Below are 14,758 nucleotides of genomic sequence, written 5' to 3'. Positions count from 1 at the left end.
GGACTTCCTAACTAAAATGTTTATCGTGGCTGAACTGGGGGAAGCTTCCTCCAGAAGGCCTTTGCAGACTGGCTAACCTCTCTACACCTGCGACAGTGAGAGAGCAGCTCAGCTGGGGACAGACTTCTGGAATCGCTGACCCCCAGGGGTCTTTGTAACCCTGGGTCCCAGAATCTCACGCCTAAACACTGCTGCCTGCTTGTTTATCAGGAGGGACCAGTGTTGGGCAGATATTCCTGTAGTGATGGGACATGATGATCCTTCCTGACCCTCTCTGGTGGAGAAAAGTCAAAGGGTCAGTCTGAACGCCACCACCCTACCCCCGCCTCCCCTGCCCTCCCACCTGCCTTGGCTGCTCTCAAGCAGGTCTGCCATTGGAAGTTCCTCTGCAGGTCTGCCCCGCGGCATGCTCTGACTGGCAGGGGTCCCCTGGTAAGGGCCCACCCCTCCTGCCGGCAGGGACCTCGGGAAATGGATTACTTGTGGCAGAGTGTCACTAGGCTCGGCGTGGCACGGCGAGCAGGGCTGACAGCGGAAATTGGAAGCTAGCTGCTGTTTGACAGGTGTATTATTCCCGCTGCCCTCGGATTTATTTACCAAACAGCATGCAGAGCCCCAGAAAGCTCCCAGAAAGAGGGCGGGAGTTGAAAGCAGGGGGTGGGGAGGCTCTGAAGGGATGAGGGGGACTCTGTGCACTGACGCTGGCGCTGTGTGGGAAGGGGGCCAGGGAGCCTGGCCAGCATGGCAGGCTGGGCCCCAGTGTCTGTGGGACCCTCCTTCAGGATACGGGAAGGCGGGGCTTCCTGAGCGAGCATCCTGGGCCAGGGTCAGTGGTTTGGGGTCAAAATCAAATGAGGGTCCGCCCCTCAGTGGTGGTTTGGGGGAAGGGCCCTGCCATGTGCACGGGGGACAGAGGGGGACATGCTGGGGAGGGGGGGCCCTTAAGAGGTGGGCAGGGATATCAGGTTTCCCTGCGTGGTCATCCAGGTGCCCTTCAGTGCACAGGAGCCTGGCCAAGATGTGAATGAGGTCTGACCTTGAGCCCTCGCCTGGTCGCAGAGGTGGGCGCCCTGTCTGTCTGGAGGGGCACTTTTCCCTAGTGTGCATGAAGGTGCCAGGTGGGCTAGTGTGACCAGCCTATGAGGATAAGCAGAATGTTTGGAATCGGACAGGCAGGGATCCAGGTCTATCTCAGCTACAATCAACCCATGTGACTCTGGAAAAGCCCAGCCTCTCTGAGCTTTCGTCTGCTCATAGTGAACGTAGTGGTAACAATGCTCCCTCTCGGGGCTACCTTGAGGAAGAGCTAAGATAATGTACATGAGAGTGCGTTGTAAGCAGTGACACATAGACATAGTTTTTAAAAAAGTTCCTAAATGAATAGAGAGAGAAGGCAGAGTGAGCATTCGTCCCAAATGTTGGCTGGTGAGTCACGGCCGTGGGGACGGGAGTCTGTGTGTGTTTGCGGGAGGGTGGATGTCGGAATGCGGGTGTGAGTCTGTGTCAGCTCAGCTGTGGGTTTGGTCTGAGTGAGATGAGGAAACTCATCAGAGGAGTTTGCTGCTGCCGGAGAATCTGGGGGGTGTGCACGTGTGTGCCAGCTGGGGGTGAGGCTGTGCGTGTGACTGTGTGGTGGGCTCCCGGAGACTGTGACGGAGCACTTTCAGAGCGTGGGGGGTGTGTCTGCACCGGTGTGTGTGCACGTGAGAGTGTGTGTGTGTATGTGCATGAGAGGTAAGGGGTTGGAGTCAGTGTGTGCAGAAGCATACACAGGGTGGGCACGTATGAGCTCGTGTGCGCACGCGCACACACACAAACACACACACACACACACACACACACACACACACACACACACACAGATCCCTCAGCACAACATGAAGGCAGGCTCACTTCAGTACGTCTCCTGTCTCTGAACCTGATGCAAAATTCATGAAACATCGGGTTTTAGAAACACGGAGATGGAGGGTAGCAGGGATTACATCCCATCCTGAATGGTGAGTCACAGAACAGAGCGAGGCTGAATGGAAAATCCCTTCCTCCCTGGCTTAGCTCTGGGGTGTGTGTGGGGTGGGGCACACCATCTACTTCTTCCTATTTTCTGGTCTGCGGACTTCTTGCTTGGTGATGATGACTGTCCCACCCCTCACCCCCAGCACACTGGCTGTCATCCTACAGGCAGAATTGATGGGACAGCGCAGAGGTTGGGGTGGAGGCAGGGAGAGAGGGAAGCGCTGGGAACCCAGTGGGTCTCAGTTCATGAGACCCTCCTGTGCCCTGTCAGATCAGGCACCGCTGGAGTGGTGGGCAGTGTGCTCTGGGGACCATGGGTGGAACTGGCAAGCAGCATCTCTGGGGTGGGCTATCTCTGGTGACCCCAGACAAACCTCCAGCTTCTTCCTGTCCCGAGTGGTCAGGCTGGAATTGAGACTCTGCAGAAGCTTCACTCTCTCTGCCATTTGCCCCTTCCACACTCATGAGGGTGAGAGGCCCCTGGGCGTGGCAGGGCACAGGGACTTCAGGGCCCTGGTGAAGGGGGCTGGAAGATTCCTCAAGCACTCCATCCTTGCACTGATGCTGGTACCCAGTTTCTGGTCGAGGATCGGGCTGGGATGTGGGTGGGACTGGAAGGGCCCCAAGATGAGCCCGGGGTGCTGACCCCTTTGGAGGAAGGCGCTGTAGAGGCCGGCAGGGGCACGAGCACACCAGCTGAGAACGAGGTGGGAAGCCCAGAGCGGCAGGGCCCTGTCATGTCCATTTATGTTTCGTGTACTGGGACTCAATGCTCTGGGGAAGAAGAGTGTGAGTTGTGGGGAAGCAATGCCAGAGAGGAGGGGGTGCATCTGTCTCCCAGTCCAGGCCAAGACATGCTCATCACCCGCAGCCCTGTGGCCCTGCTCCTTCTGGGTCCACAGACCCAACCGTCCCTGTGTCTTTTTCCTCTGGCCACTGCCTGGCCGTGGGTGCCACTCCTAAGCTCTGTTGGGAGATTGCGGCCCCCGGCCACCTTGGACTTGGGGCAACGTGTGTTTGTGTCTCCGAACCCTCGCCGCCTTTCTCCTTTCACCGCCTTTCTCTCTGCTTCTCTGCCTTCCTCCCTCCCCCTCCAGCCGCGCTCTCCTCCTGCTCCTCTGTCCACCCTCTTTCCTGAATCTCTTCTCTCGGAGCTCGTAATGCTTTCCCATCCAGTCCTATTCCCCATCGTGCCTTTAGATCCTCAGAGCTGCAGAAGGGCAGGGAATAAAGACAGGGGAGTCATGGGGCTAGAAAAGGCCAGGGGATCAACAGCCTCAGATGCCCCCGGCCTGGCTGCCCCCAATGGGTGTCACCACCCAGAGAGGAGGGGCTTCTCCGCCACATGCCATCGTGCGCGTGCCCCTACTCACACACACAGCTCCACGCCTTTACACGGAGGGGGAGGGGGCCTTTAAGTGGGAAAGAAAGGAAGTCAAAGTGACCTTGGTGCTTCACGTACATCAGGGCTCTTAAAAGGCAGTGAGCAGATGAGGGAAATGGGTGCGGAGACCACACACTGGCATGAGCTTGTCTGGGCCTCCAGCCTCCCAGAGCCCCCAGTGAGCCTGGCTCTCTGCTCCTGGGGCCTGCGGGCCACTGTTGCAGGAGGACTTATCCGGGCCTTGGTCAGGAGTAGACCAGACCTCAAGACCCAGGGGCTCAGTGTTGCTCCTCAGCTGGGGCTCCAGACCCTTCATGGTGGCCCCACCCTTCTAGTCACTCCCCCGTCCTGTCCCCATGCCCCACATGTCCCTGTCTTTCCTGCATACCTCCTGGCATAGGGTGCAGTGTTCAAACCCCCAACAACACACAAAGAAACAAAAACAAACAAACAAAAGGGCTTGGAATTGGAATTACCCAGTGCTTCCCACAGCCCCCTAGACCTGTCACAAATCCCTCTTCCTCCAAGGCCCAGGTAAGCCACATTTTCCCCCAAAGCTTTCTCAAATTTCTGCCCTCCTGCCTCACCGCATCAGAACGGTCCTCTGCCATTTCCTTCTGCACATGGTGTTGGTGCCTGCTGGATACCTGTCTCCTCTTCTCCCAGGGGGCGGGGACTGTGAATTACTCCCCTCGTCCTCCCAGCACCAGCCACCCCTGCCTCTGGCTGCTCGGCCCCAGCCCAGGACCTGGCGTGTGGTGGAAACTCAGTAGCTGTTAGCTGACTTTAGTGATAGACCGGAGATAGAACCTCGATGGCCAAACACTATGCCCAGTGCACGCTGGGTAGATGGCCACAAAATGGACATCAGTGACCATTTCTTCCTCTTAAAAATATCTCCTCACTGGGATGTGTGTCAGCCCCTAGGATACAGCATGGGAGTAGACCTTGCTGGGTTCGTTGGGATGTGGTCCGTGAGGTCAGGCAGCATTCCTGTTGAACGTGGGGGGACACTGCTGCGGTTGTTAGCTATCCAGAGAAAAGGAGGGTCCTTAGGTGACTGGAACAGGGAAGTCCCCTTGACAGGCAGGAGTGACAACCTGCCTGGATCTGAAGGAGCCTGGGTGTCTGGGAAGCATCCTGGACAGCAGGGGTTAAAGGTGGCACCTGCCTTGTGGAGAGCAGTAAGAGCCATCAATAACTGTGCGCGCACTAAGTCCCGGGGCCTGTGCTTGGCGTTTGGCTCCCGTCACACCATTGTGAGTAGGTAACGTTATTCCCATTTTTCAGATGCGGAACAAGCTTTAGAGAGGTAAAGTATCTTTCTGAGAGTATGCAGATAGGAAGAGCCAGATTTCAAATTCCAGCCTGGTTCCAAGGCTCATAATGGCAGCTGAAGTGTGGATGGAGAAGACCGGGGCGGGGGGTGGAGGACCCAATACGGGGTGCCACATTGGCATGAGCTGCATAAGTCCAATGACCTGGCGACCTGCAATCCTGGCTCTGAGTTTATCTTGGGCTACCCCTGCACCACTGGGCCTCTATGTGACTGACTGTAGAGACCTCAGGGGCGTGTCAAATGGCCAGGCTGGGACCAGGGTTACAGGGAAGCTGGCCTGGCTGAAGCCTGAGTATGGGTCCACCCCAAGTGGAAGGTGGAACTTGGGCACAGAACTAGGCTTCTGCTTCCTCTAGTGCCAGTCTAAGTGTTCATGTGGCCCGTGTCTCCTCCCATGCTGCTCCAGCACCCGGCACAGTGTGGGGCTGGGAAGGGACAAAGACTCAGAACACTTGGGTTCAGCATGGAGTTGGCAGGACCTGACTCTAAATGTTCTAATCACAGAACTATATCTTGGATAAGCTTCCAGGCTAGGTTTCCTTTACCAGGCCCTTGGGCGCCATCACCCCTTCCGGCCCCATGCACTGGTGACACTGGAGAAGTGCAAACCCTTGCCCCCAGGCTGCTGAATGAAGCTGAATGGTCCACCCTCTGCTCCCAGGCCCGAGTCAAAACACAAAGTTATAAACCAAATGGAAATACATTTCTAAATTACCTGCTATTTTAGTTCCTCTGTTGCATGTGGAGCTCCAAGCTGGCTCTGGAGGAGGGAGGAGAAACAAGAGAGGCCCGGGCAGGCCCAGGAGCTGGGGCTGGGACTGAGTGTGGGCCCCCCACCCCACTCCCTAGGATCCCACAAAGACCCCAGTCGTGCAGGAGCCGCTCTCCCTCCCACCCTCCCTCCGAGTCTCTGTCTCTGTCTCTGTCTCTCCCAGGGAGCCCAAGGGAGACGCTCTGGACCCCAGTGGGTAATGCAGTATTGACAACTTGCTTTCTCTCTTCTCGGTAACCAGCTCAGTGCACAACAGATCAATTTGCAATCATAGCTGCTTTCCAGCCCGGGCACACCGTCAGTGCTAAGTCAAGGGCTGATACTGGGATGGCTGCTGCCTGCTTTCTGGCTGGCCTTGCACGACAACCAGAGCTGAAGGTGGCAAGAGGTGGAGTTGGGAGCAGTTGGGTGGCTGGGAGCATCTAATCAAACAACCTGTGGTCTGATGGGCTGCACCTCCTATGCGGGTCCCTCTCTCAGGGACAGGGTGAGGTCCAGAGGTAGGGAGCCTTGGCTCTGCCCTAGAAGAGCACGAGGGTTGGGGATGCCAGGAAGCAGACAAAGGCTCTTACAGAGAGCACTGAAAGGTACACTCAAATCCCAGGATCTCTGTGTGGTAGGAACCATAGAAGCCATCCTGCCTGGCGGCTCTCAACCACTGCAGCACACTGAGGCTGCTCCCTGCACATCTAGCTCCCCCCATGTCACACTCACCCCTCCCTCCAACCCCGGAAAGCACATCGTATGACAAGCGGGAGTGATGCTAAACTAAGTAGGTACAGGGAGCTTCAGCAACTTCTGAGGTCACCTAGGTGCTGGGGTTTGAACCCAGGCTGTCCACACTGGACTTCCAATAACAGACATCCAATAACTATTTGTTGAGTGAAAACCTGGACACTTTAAAAATTCAGATGCTTGGGCCCTACTCCTGGGTCCAGATCTACTGGATCAGAATCTTAGGAGTGGGCCCTGGCATTTGGATTGTGGACAAAGCTTCTGGGCAGTTCTAGTGAGGTGCACAGGTGAGGAAACTGAGAGCAGAAGTGACTTGCCAAGGCCCCTGGGCTGCGGGACAGGATTAGAACCTAAACATCCAGATGCCAAGTGGTGGGTGATTACACGAGTGATGGGGTTGGTGGCTTGGGCTTCCTGGAGGAAGCGCACCTGAGCAGAGGTTGCAGGCAGGGAAGAGAGGAGGCCTGGTGCAGGGAAGGGGCGGGGGGTTCCAGGCAGGGAGGAGGCCCCCAGCAAAGGCGTGACGTGGAACCGGGTACATTTCGTTCTTTCCTGGAGAGGAACTAAACCGTGGAGAGAGATGCTCCTGGACCAGCCTTGGTTTGTGCTCTGGAGAGGAGCAGAGAAGCCAAGGGAATCTGCCACCCTATGGCAAGTCCAATGAGGCTCAGAAGATGGATTTCAGGTGCTCGCTGAATGGAGGACAGGATGCCAAGAAGTGGGCAAAGGTGAGGTGGCGTCCAGCCTAGGGAGAGGCCGTGTGGGAGCAGGTTTGATAGAGGAGCATCCGGAGTCAGCAGACCTGGGCTGGAGTCCCAGTTCTGCTGTTTCCAGCCATTGAAACATGCCATGCCTTGGTTTCCCCATTTGTAAAATGGGTATAATAATACCAGTTCTCTTTCAGGGTGAATAAAGAGACAAGGAGACAGCGTCGGTCAGCCCGCTTTTAAACTGGGAATTGCCACGCAGACAAAAGCAGCTTGGGTCTGGAATTTCACAGACAAGGGTTTGAATCCCCGCTCTACTGCTTCCTAGCTGTGCAGCCTGGAGACAAGTCACTTAAGTGTCGTCACCTGTAAAATGAGGATAACGGACCTCTGCATCACAAGACAAATAGGCATTGTCACTGAGAGAATGTGTCCCTGGCATATAGCGGCTTAATTAACATCATTGCTCCTTTGCAAGAAGGATGGTGTGGTCTGGTGGAAAAGTGACATTCAGATCGGGCCCCTCCTCTGCTCAGCAGCCTGACCTCAACTTACCTCTGTGAGCCTCTGTTTCTGGAGGTAGGAAAGAGGATGCGAACCTCACTGGGCTGCGGTGAGAATGAAGAGCCCTGAGCTGAGGACCAGCATGTGGGAGGCGGTCGATAAGTGACGGGACTGCTGTCAGCCAGAATGACCCAGTAAAGGCAGCCGTGAATAACAGGCCAGAGAGCAAAGAGGAGAGTGATGGGAGGAACGGGAGGCAGGGAGAGGAGCGAGCTACTCAGGACTAGAAGTAGCTGAGTACACCTTCGACTGCCAGGGCTGATCCTGACCCCTGCCACTCGTGCCCTGGGGAGCAGCTCTGGGCACGCTCTGGTCTGGACCCAGGCCCTGGACCCAGCCCCGAAGCCGGTCTCTGGCCTGCCCCACCTGGCATTGATGGATGCCCAGGTGGGGACCGCAAGGGCTGCAGCCACGATCAATACTCTAATCAGCACCACATGGAACCCGCCAGCTTTTTTTTCCCCACCCCAAACGTGGAGGGGGCTGGTGGCTGGGAGTTACTGAGAGGAGAGAGAGATTAACTCCAATGCTGAGAACTTGACTCGATGAATAATTGAATCAGTGGGAGAGGAGGAAGAATGGGCAGTGAGACAACACAGCCAGGGAAGTGGAGGACCGGCTCCAGCTGTGGGGACTTAGGGCTGGAGGCAGGGGCCTCCTGGGCTGCCTGGGGCCAGGGCCAGGGCTTTGGGACGAGCATGCAGGCTCAGGTGTGGATGACACTGTCATCTTCGCTTTGCAGTCCTTCTCCCAACGCGGAATCCCTGCTGTGAGCCCCACCCCTTCGCTAGGACAGCTCATTTACCACCCCCATCTCCTCCTCCTTCGAAGTCTCGCCCCAGACCCTGGATCTGGGGCTCCCACATGAGTTCCAGAACCACCTTTCCTTTCACACAGCCTTGGAGTGTGAGGTTAGGAGGACACAGTTCAGGCCATGGCCAGGGGCATCTGTCTGAGTTCCCTTCTGTGTGGGACCCCAGTTATTCCTCCACGGCCAGGACCAGAGCCTTTTGTCTGGGGGCCCAGTGCTCTGTTCCAGACCTTGCCTTGAGGGGGGACTGGGTCATGCTGGCTCATCTGCAGCAGTGGCTATTGTCCACCTGCCGGCCTGCGTGCTAGGTGCCAAACCTCGCTCTCCTGCATGGTATCACAGTGCTGAATGCCCCAGGGCGGGTCAAGGCCTTCACTGCCCCTTGAGCCCCACCTGTCCTGCCAACCTAGGGCCTGTGCACCCACCGCACTCCAGAAGGAAGTCTGGGCACCTCCACCAGCCCCCAGTGCTGAGAGCCTTGCAGGCTGGGCAGCTAAGCCCCATGGGAGTCCCCAAGGGTGGGGACTGCACCCCGTTATGGCTGTGCCAGGGTTTACCTTGGGTGAGTCCCTTCATCTCAGGGAGCCCCACTTTTCCCAGCTTTACAAGGAGGGTAATCATTCCCACCCTCCCAGCCCCATGGGGTTTCTGGGGGGGGGGGGACATGTGCTAATGCTTCCTGATGGCCTGGGAAGGCTCAGCCGGGAAGTGGTGGGCGCAGTGGATGTGGCCGAAGCTCAGGCTGCTGACCCTAGACCTTGTGATATCCACCCATTGACCCCATGGTCTCTCGGTGTGGAAATGATACAGGAATGGAAGGCCCAGATGCAGGTGGGGAGACTTGTGGGAAGTGGGGCATCGCGGGTCCTCTTTGGACTGGACCCACACCTCGTCATTTGTTCTCTCTCACTGGTTCCTGGGCATCAGTCCCAGGTGTTCACAGTGGTCTGTGCTTGAGCTCAGGGTCAGGGCTTGGGGAGAAAGAAGTGTGACCCCCAAAGCCTGGCTGAACTCTCCCCGGTCACATGACTTCAGCATGGCCCTCACTCGGCAGTAAGGATTATCCCTGGCCACCCCCTTTGGTTCCCCTCCCCCGGACCACCTAGAATGTCACAGCTGGGAGTGACCTTAGAGACGTCACAGGTAGGATTGCCTGAATTTGACTCCAGGGGCCATCGCTCTTTACATTGACTGGTGGTTTGCAAACTGGGTCCCTGGGAACTCCAAGGCCTGTGGGAAGGTCCTGGAGGTGCCATGATGGGGAGGGCAACGGCAGGTTGGGTGATCAAGTCTTCGCCCCCTCCTCCCTGTCTTCATACAAGACAGGGCTGCTCCCTCCTCTTTAATCTGTATTTTATTTCTGGGTAAAATGTATGAAAACAGGATTCTGCTGCAAAAATAGTGTGAAAACTGTTGCCTTGCACGCCTCACATTCGCCTGACCTGAGCCTGACCATGCCCCACTCAGCCCCGCTCCTGCAGGCTGTCCTCATCTGTCCCTCGGTGGGCTCTCCTTCCAGACCACATTCCCCACCATGCCCCTGTAGGCCTCTCTCTAAAATCAAAGTCAGCCCTCCAACTAACCGAGCCTAATGACTAATCTCTGCTAAAGAGATAACGGGAGAGCCTTTCCAGGTATCAACGTGCATTCCAACAGGGACCTTCTGAAGATGGAACTTTAAAGAACTTGGGGGAGGCCATCAGGGGAGATGATTCTGGATAAGGAGGACTTTAGGGACTCCCATACCCACAGAGCACACACTCTTATGGGTCACGGGTAGGGTGGGAGCAGATATAAGCACCCTACATGTGATTCACGCCTCCGAAGTCCTTCCGCACCCCACACTCCATCTCCACAGTCATCCGGTCAGACATTGGCCATCAGCATCTCCATTCTACAGATGGGGAAATGGAGGCTCAGAGCAGGTCTGTGAGCCTTCCCCAGGGCCTGATGTTGTTAGGGGGCCAACTCTCAACCTCACCCACCTCCCGGGCCACACCTCCACTGCTTCAGGGCTGCCTGCGTCTGGCCAGTTCAGAAGTCAGATTCACACCCAGGGTCCCCACAGTGAGCACCTGCGCCCCTGAGCCCGCCTCCCCTTCTGGCAGCCCACACCCTCCCCGTCCCCTTTCCATCTCTCCTCTATGTCCTCTTCTTTCAGGGCTTGTTCTGCTGAGCCACTGTGCCCCTCCATCTGTTCTGCTCGTCCCCGCTTTGGCTAGAGGGCCTGACCTAGTTTAGGGAAGGCTGTGTGTGTATGTGCATGCACACATGCTTAGTGAGAGTGAGTGCACAGACAGGAGTGTGTGCATGTGTGTGTGTGTGTGTGCGCGCACAGGTCCATTTCTGGGAGTGTGGGAAACAGAGGCAGTGTGTAGTGGGGTGGGAGGGTGACCAGCCCCGGGAGGTGGGCAAGGCTGAGCTGGGGAACTTCGGTGGGCTCTGCAGATTACTGGCCATGTCTTCTCAAACTGGTATAGTATCTGGTAGGAATAGGTGCTCAATAAATGCCCACTGAAGTGATGCACGTGTCCCCTGTGCAGACCTGGGGGAGCAGTGTCCGGAGCAGGGCCAGGGTAGGGCTTTTCCCCTCCCAGGGTGAAGTGTCCTACTGGCCAGCTGTGTGGCAGGGGCTGTTGTCTGTGGCCAGCACGTTGTGGGGAGGGACCTCAGGCTCCCTTGGCCAATGTCCAGTGTGTGGAGCCCGTCCTGGACAGAGAAGCCCCTCCCTCTGCCCTGCCCACCTCTGTGGGAACCACAGTGGAGACAGCCCAGGCCTTGGGCTCACACTGGGCCGGGGATGAGTCCTGCACTGACCTGTACTTGTCAGTGCTGGTGACCTTGGGTAAGTCACCTAACCTCTCTGAGCCTCATCTTCCTCTTCCATGAAAGGAGGCTTATCCTCTCTACTGGAAGATTTCTAGGTCTCAAGAAGATGCAATGAGACCATAAGGGCCTTCACAAGAGGGGACTGTTCCTTCATCTATAAAGTAGGTATATTTCCCTCTACATCGCAAGGCTGACGTGCATGTCCATGGGGTGGCTCAGGTAACGCTCCTTGTGCAGTGCACGGCACCTAGGGGGAGCTCCGTGAAAGTAGCTACTAGGGTAATTAAATGGCCAGACACTTGCTGTGCTGGCCTGGAAGGGAAGGGAAGGTTAGGGAGTGGCAGCTTAGCCTGGGGTTGGGGACTGGAGCCAGGGGACCCCAGCTCCATCCCTGACCCACCCTGGTGTCCACGGGCAAGGTACAATGCGAATCTGGACATGGATTCCCCACCTGTGAACTGGGGTGACCCCAGCACTCCTCCCAGGATCCTCAAAGGGCTGATAAGACAGGCGAGACAGCAGACCCCCCTCCAAATGGCGGGTGAGAATTTGCTGGTCCTCTGGGCAGACTTCCAGCCTCTTGCCCTGACATCCTTTAACCCGTGATTCCTGCCACCTTCCTTCCTTTGTCCTGTCCTGATGAGGAGAAAGGACAAGAGGGCCAGGCTGTCGCAGGCCACCAGACCACAGCAAGTGGCTGATGGGCCGAGACCCTCCCCGCGCTCCCTGTGGCCGGGCGCCTGGCTCGCCAGAGAGCACATTTCTGCTCCATTAGGCCGGCCTGTGAAATGTAGGCAAAGGTTCCTGATGGGAGCAGAAGCCGCCGCCACATAAAACACGCAGCAAATGGAACAGTCAGTTTCCTCCTAGACCTGGTAATGGCCGTTATGTTCCGTGTTACCAGCCATCAGAGCGCGGAGCTGGGATGGAGCAAGATCCCGGCTCCCATCACCGCCCGTGGAGACACAGCCCGGCTGCTGGCAAATAAAACGGGGAAGTTGAAATACAGTTGCGGTTTAGTTTAAGTTGGATATTAATAGCTTCAGGGACAGGTTCAGAAAGAAGGAGGGGAGGGGAAGGAGAAGGGAAAGAGGGAGCTGTGAACACCATTAGCATCCAATTTCCTCAGAGAATCGGATCTGGGGAGGGAGGGGGTACCGAGACACTGCTGACACTGCAGCTTCCTGGGAAGCTGGGCCAGTGGGGCTGCAGGCCGGGTGCTGCTCTGAATGGGGAGGCCTGGCATCGTGGGGACCCCCAGCCTTGGGCCTGGCGCCCCACAGTCCTGGGTGTATGTCTCCAGCTCAAGCCACTGCTGCCCCTTCTCTGTGCAATGGTGCATTGCTCTCTGGGCTGCCCACAAACACTTCTGGCTGTGGTCTCTCACTCCTCCTGCAGGAGAGGGGACCACGGCCAGATCTGTTGTGACTCATCCACCTGCAGCTGCATAAGGGGGCTGCTGATCTCCTGGTCTGCAGAGAATTACCTTCTGCCCCGGAGAGTTACCCCTATCACTCCTCAGGGCAGCCATCAGCTAACCAACTGTTGTGGCCAACATGGGGTCCAAAGGGCTGAGCCCCTTGCTGGGAGTAGAACCATCATCTTGGCCGAGTTATGCTCCAGAGTGACCCATGTATCAGGCCGAGGGTGGACCTACCCTGAGACCCCACCCTTCCTCACGTCCTCCCTCTGCCGCCTCCGTCACTCCGCTGGTTTTGCCCAAAGTGTGCTCCCTCAAGAAGTCGTAAACCTGAATCCTTGCCTCAGGCTCTGCTTCTGAGGAGCCCAGACCTAAGCCTAGTGGGCGGCCTGGGGCCTGAGTGAGCCTCGGCGCCCTCGTCCAAGAAACGGGGAGGCACGCCCGCTCACGGGCCGGCCGAGACTACCACAGCGGGTGTTGTAGGGGCTCCTTGCCCTCCGTGAGGCACTTAGATTAGTGTCCCCACTGCTATCACAAACCACCACACATTAAGTGGCTTAGAACCACACACATTCGCAATCTTATAGTTCAAGAGGTCAGAAGTCCAGCATGGGTCCCACTGGGCTGAAATCCAGGTGTCAGCAGGACAGCCTTCCTTTCTGGAAGCTCCAGGAGGGAATCCACTTCCTTGCCTTTCCCGGCTCTGGAGGCCCCTGCCTTCCTTGGCTCGGTGGCCCCCTCTCCCCATCTTCAAAGCCACCAATGGCCAGTGAAGTCTTTCTCTCCCTGCACCCCTCTGATCCCAGCTCTCCCGCCTCCCTCTTTTATTTAAAAGGACCCTTGTGATTAGATTGGGCCCACCCGGATAATCCAGGATAATCTCCCCATCTCAAAATCCTTAACTTAATCACATCTGTAAAGTCCCTTTTGCCACGTAAGGGAACATATTTCATGGGTTTGGGGGATTAGAACGTGGACACCTGGGGGGCATTATTCTTTCGACTGCAGTCCTGGAGGACCCAGCTCAATATATATTTGTTTCCTCCCCTTAGGCATCTCATCTCATTCCTTTGAGACTTTTCCTACCTCTTTAATTCAAAGATACTGTGAGGATTAAAGGGTATCATGAGTGTGAAGGGGATTTGCAAACAGGGTATAAGGAAGGAGAGTCACATGGGCCCTTCAGTTGCCCAATGTGGTACCCACTCTGGCCTCTGCACCCTGCCGTCCTCTCCTCTCTTCGGGAGCCCTTCTCCTGGCCCTCCTGTGCGCAGAAGTTTTCTGGAAACACCTCTGTAGGAGAATCGCCTTGACCGGCTCTTGGGAGCAGGGTAAAGAGGTCAGGGCTTCTGAGGCTGTTACGGAGCGGGGAGGGGTGCGAGGCCCATTTCTGAGAAGACCATTTTATTTCTGACAAAAACCATTTTCCCAGAGCATGTCTGCCTGGTGCGAATTTTCAGGGAGGGATGAGCATCAAACTGGAGAGGGAGGAGTGGCTGCAAACCGGCGAGGTTCTGTGGGACAAGGAGGTGCTTGGGATTGAGTTGCTGACCATGGCAGGATCAGAAATTTAGTCTGTGGCAGCCAGCCTTCCAGTATGTTCTTCGTTTGTTCTCAACTTCCAGCAAAGTGGAAAAGCCAGGAGAAGAAAGGAAAGGAGTTTGGGTTGGGGGAACATTTGGGCCAGGGACGTGGCGTTTTGTGGTTTCATACCCATTTTAGATTGGTTTTTAAAAAAAACAAAACTTCCTGTGAACAAATGCCGCAGGGATTTGGATCATATGGACATTTTAACAATGTGAACCCTTCCCATCACGAGCATAGAATACCTTGTTTACGTCTGTCTCCAGTGTCTTTCATCATACAGCTCTTTCCCCTCACTGGCTGAATTTATTTCCAGGTATTTTTTTCTTTTTGATGCAACTGTAAATGGGATTGTTTTCTTCATTTCTCTTTTGGATCGTTTTTTGTCAGGGTATAGAAATGCAGCTGGTTTTTGTATATTGATTTTATGTTCTGAACATTTACTGAATTCCTCTATTTCCCCTCTTCCTCCCTCTTCTCCGGCTTCAGCCGTGGTATTCAGGTGTAGCTGACACTCAGTAAACTGCGCATATTTAATGGGTTTGACTGGGAACATTTTGACCTAGTCGCACAATTGTGAACCACCACCACAATTAAGAT

This window comes from Camelus ferus, chromosome 33 (assembly GCF_009834535.1).
Source record: "Camelus ferus isolate YT-003-E chromosome 33, BCGSAC_Cfer_1.0, whole genome shotgun sequence".
In the NCBI taxonomy this organism is placed as follows: domain Eukaryota; kingdom Metazoa; phylum Chordata; class Mammalia; order Artiodactyla; family Camelidae; genus Camelus; species Camelus ferus.
Note: the sequence above shows the minus strand (reverse complement) of the source record.